Source organism: Nycticebus coucang, chromosome 11 (assembly GCF_027406575.1).
Source record: "Nycticebus coucang isolate mNycCou1 chromosome 11, mNycCou1.pri, whole genome shotgun sequence".
NCBI lineage: Eukaryota > Metazoa > Chordata > Mammalia > Primates > Lorisidae > Nycticebus > Nycticebus coucang.
The window spans coordinates 90,308,664-90,314,181 of record NC_069790.1 but is presented as its reverse complement, the minus strand read 5'-3'; positions in this window follow the sequence as shown (position 1 = coordinate 90,314,181).

Here is a 5,518-nt window from a genome sequence, read left to right as displayed (position 1 = left end):
TTAGTCCCTTGGAATGATTTCCTATTTTCCATTTTATTTTTATTTTCAGACAGAAAGGTTGAGAGTGGCCTTTAAAAGCTAATAACCACCCACAGTCAACAATAAGCAAGAAACAGGGACTTGTGGTCTTCAACAACATGAAATGGAATCCTCCCATGAATGGGCTTTGAAGAAGGTTCTTTCTTTCCCAGGGGAACTTCTAGACAAGAACCTCACCAGCTAACATCTTATGTCAGCCTTATGAGACCCTAAACAGAGACCTCCATCAAGTTTGCCTAGACTTCAACACACAAAAATGAAAAATTAAAGATGTAAATTTTTTTTAAATATTGATGTCTGTATTCTAAGTCACTTAAAATTTTATTCAGCCATAGAAAATTAAAATCCTCCCCTAGCTTTCCCATGAAAGTGACTTGCATATGAAAGTCTAAACCTGGGGCACAGCTGGTTGTGACACTCAGGCTTTCTCAGTATAGCTCCCCAGCTCCCTGCCTGAATGGCTTCAGAGTATGTATGACACCTGTTTTGAAGGGGCCATGTACAATGAGAATAAAGCACTTTTTCCACTGACTTGTCTTGCCTGCAAAGTGTCTTCTTTTGTGAAGATGTTGTCCTGTTGCTTCCACTGTTCTCTGTATACGTTGCAGCCATGTATCTACTTTTATCTAGTTGATGCCTCAGGGAATGTTAAATTTCATGCGTCTTCTCTGATCTCAAACTAGAAAATCTAATTACTAATTTTGTAGTTAGTAACTTAAAGTTACTTCGGAAGTTTTGCTATTCAGAAATTAAACAAAAATTTTATCCTGGTGAAAGGGAAAAATACAGGATAAATTTAAAATATGATTAGGAGAGAAAAATATAAAGTTGCTTCATGATAGTTTTTGAGGGGGGTAGTGCTTGTGCAATAGAAATGTAGGTGTGTGTATGTACATGTATATATGTTTGTGTGCTTGATGTGATTATACATCTCTACATGGAGAAAGGTCCAATAAAAAGACATATACCAACAAAAGTTTGGTACTTTTGAATCTTTGATTATTTAGTTATCTAGGTTATCTTAGCCATACTCTCATCTCATGAGACAAAAAATAGAATTACTAGAGCATGATGGTGTACTCCTACAGTTCCAGTTACTTGGTAGGTGAGGAGAAAGTCTGAGCCAGGAGTTGGAGGTCGTAGTGACCTTTGATGGCACCACTGTCTTCTAGCCTGGGCAATAGAGTAACTCCTGCCTGAAAAAATATATGTATTTTTTGTGTTCCCTACATCTTTATAAAAAGATCACACTATTATGTTAGGTAATTAGTTAGACAGGAGCAAAGTGGATGGTGGACTGGCTTGGGTCAGACTGGCCTGAGTTGTTATGGGAACAAGGCTAATTGGTAACTCACAGGTGCAAGACCTTGTACATGGGTTGTTTGGGGAAGCTAGTTGTTTTAGGATAGTGATTAATGCCCCCAGGAACCTTCTGACATAGACAGATAGATGTGATCATATGGAATTGGGTTGTTTGGGAAAAGCCTGATTAGGACCCTAAAGAGGGGGCTCCCAAGAAAGAACAGATGATTTATGAAGGGGATCCTTAAGGACTGACCACGTTTGGTTTGCAACGGAGGGTCTTCAAGGACTAACCAATCATAAAGAGGTAAAAACTCCCCATAAATTAGAGGTATTGTTGAGATCTTGACAAAGGGTCTTTTAGAGCACATGCACAGTTGACTAAATGGTGGCCTAATAGTCACACCCACCAGTACTATGACAGTTTACAAATACCATGGCACACCCCAGAAATTGCCTTACAAAAATGGAAAAGGGGAGGTTTCCTAATTCCAGGAATTCTCCATCCTTTTCCCAGAAAAATCATGAATATGCCATCCCCCACTTAACATAAGATTAGGGAGTCCACATAAAACAAGGAACCTTGTTAAACTCAGTGTCTCCTCCACTCGCAGGAGGCTGACCTGCCCCTCCTTCGGAATGTACTATGCTTTAATCTTCAATAAAACTTGGCACTTCGCTCAATCCTGCTTGCTCCACTCATCCATTGCATTGATTTGGTTCTAGTAACCATTCTTCAGAACTAAGAACCAAGAACCTGTGAACATGGGAACCTGACATCTGGTCAAATCACTGTTGACCAAGGTCAGGATTCATCCTAGAGTTCTGGTGAGACTAAATTTTCAAATTGTCTGGAAGTTTTTCCAATACTAATACGAAGAGGAAAAATTTAAAAGCTATAAATCAGCATATCAGGGCTTCCCAAGAAACCTTTTGAAAAATTTAATTATATAAACTAAAATTATTTTTAAAAATCATGTTAATTAAGTACTTACATTGATTTGAAACAAAATATTAAGTACAAAATTTATAAAACACTTAAAATACTTTGTGACCTCAAATAAAGTAAATTTAAATATAATATTAAATACTCAAAAATTCAAAATATAGGCTCGGTCCTGTAGCTCAGCGACTAGGGAGCCAGCCACATACAGCGGAGCTGGCGGGTTGGAACCCGAACCAGCCCTGACAAACAACAATGACAACTGCAGCTCCAAAATAGCCGGGCGTTGTGGTGGGTGACTGTACTCCCAGATGCTCGGGAGGCTGAGGCAAGAGAATCACTTAAGCCCAAAAGTTTGAGGTTGCTGTGAACTTGACACCACAGCACTCTACCAAGGGGATATGGTAAGACTCTGTCTAAAAAAAAAAAAAATTCAAAATATAGCCTATATTCTAAATTTGTCACAAAGTAGTACATTTGGACCATATCCAGAAAAGTTTCTGTTTCACGAGCCATAAAAACACTCAGAGAAAATTATCACTCCCTAGTGAAAATTGAAAATACAATAATATGAATCTCAATTATATTGGAATAAGCTTCAAATACTGAACAATTCTCTTAATAGGATAATTGAAAGTACATGAAAGAGATTAAAGAATAATATGAAATTGTAATATTTATATTCACTCCAATTTTAAATATTTTGTTATTGTTAAACTCGTTAATTTATGCAATGTTTTTTTAGGGCTTGCAGTACATAAGACACAGCTAAATGCTAATCATACTATGGTATTCTATTATTGGATATATAAAGCGAAAAATAAACCAAGATGAAATAAAACATAGACTCTCAGATAAAAGGCTGTTTCAAATGAGAAAGATGAAAATTGTGTGAGTTGATAATGTAAACATCCAAATTTTACTGTATGTCAATTATTTAATTATAATTAACTTATAAAAGTGCACAGACAAATCTTAAAGAAAAGACATATATTCAATAATTTTTAACATGTTCCTTTGCTTTGCAGCAGTAATTTACATCACAAAGCATAATATATGGAGAAAAGGGAGTAAAAGGAAAACTGTCAAGTTGGATTTAGACTACAATAAACTGAATGATGGGCTTGTAAAACTCCAAGACCCTTCTCAAATTTAGCTTAGGTTCAGAAAGAAATCTAATTATAAAGCTGTTAACAGACGTAAGTGAAAGCTCAGCTCAGGGTCTAAACCAAAATAACTGAAGTGTCTTCATAATTTTGACACTAATTGGTCATTTAGAGACCAGGGAGTTTTCAGGATTGACACCAAGCAAATGAAAAGCTTTTGCTTAGTCACTGACGTTTAAGTGACAAAAAGCAAGAGCAAAGTCAATCTTTGTCCTCGGAAAGATATGGTAAGTTCTGCAAAACCTGTTCACAAAAACCTAATGTCTCTAAAAATATCTGCGCTGTTTTATTTGCTGCCTTTTCTCTATTGCGTGCATTTCAAGTGCATAACGTAAGGTTTTGATGTACATATATATAGTGAAATGATTACTGCAGTCAAATTAACACATCTGTCACCTCATGTAGTGACTTTTGTGTGTGTATGTGTGAGTGTGGTAAGAATACCTAAATTCTCCTCTCTTACCGAATTTCCACTACGTAACATGACGTTGTTGATCATAGTCCTCACGGTGTACGCTAGATGTATACGTTACATAGGATAAATAAATCCCCAAGCCCCTGGTAACCACAATTTTACCCTCTGTTTTTATCTATTTAACTTTTTGCTTCTTAAGACCACATATAAGTGAGATCATGCAGTATTTTCCTTTAAGTATTTGGCTTACTTTATTTAGCACAATGTCGTGCACTTTCAGTTTCATGTATGTTAATACAATGGCAGGATCTACACTTTTTAGGGCTGAAGAATCTTTCCTTGTGTGTGTATGTGTGGGGGTGTGCATTCATGTGTTGACAGACCTGGAGACTGTTTCCATATCTTGGCTCACACCTGTTAAGACAGCTATTACTAAGAAGACAAGAGACAACAAATGTTGGAGAAGGTGTAGAAAAAAGGGAACCCTTAAAACTGTCCGTAGGAATATAAATTGGTATAACTATTATGGAAAATGGAATAGAGGTTCCTCAAAATATTCAAAATAGAACTATCATGTTATCTATTGTCTTTTTTAGCAATACCACTTTTGAGGATATAGCCAAGGAAATCAAATCTGCACCCTGTAGAGATATCTGTACTTCCGTTTTCATTTCAAGGCTATTTGTGTTTTTTAAGCCAAAGCAAATTATTGCTGGTTATAGATTTAAGAACAGGAGTATTAATGCTTTATATATATAAATTCAACAACAATATTTTATTTTCTGGAATGTTCATTCCACACCCTAGCAAAATGATGAATAGAAAGGCTTCACAACAGGTGACATTTTAGAATTATTTTGAGTAGTCTTAAAATTACACATGTCAAAATGTTGAAGGCATGTTACAATCGCTTAGCTACTGCTCATCAGTTCCCTCTCAAGGTGGGTTAGTTCATTGAAGACTGGATTTTCAATAAATGAAATATAAGCTAGTTTTATTAAGCAATATTCTTTTCCATGAGCAATTTCTACAAACTATTGGTTTTTAAAAGATATTAAAACCTTATATTTTTCTGAGGCACTACTCAACCTGAGAACTTTTGCCTGACATTCTAAAAATAATGAAGGTGCGATTACAGCAAAATATTCTGTCTTAGAGTATGTCATCAAAGTAGATCAGATATTTACACACTAGATTCCATATTATTCATAAAATGTCACATCGCCTCTATGCTTTAACTATTGCTTTAATTTTACTAATAAAGAGGGCAAGTCATTCCTTACATAATGACTTATTTTTCATTTAAAGGAAAATATTTCTATAATTACATATAGAAATGAACTTTGTATAAATTCTATTATAAAGATTTTAAAAATATAAGAACAGAATAAAAGTATATTATGGTCATCTCAGAGTGCAGAAAAATATTTTGAGAGTGTGGGTTCCTCTTTCCCTTAGTTATTAGGATGTTTTTCTTGGTCTTTTAGTTCTTCTACTAGCGTACAATTTGTAGGTGGTGACACTTGTGGCCTTCTCTTCTTGACTTCTATTGTAGGGAATTCTGTGCTCAGCTTCCACCCCTTCTCACATTCCCCCTCTTCGTGGTCCCAGCAGTCATTAGCTGGGTGGTCAGCTTGATAGAACATTAGATTC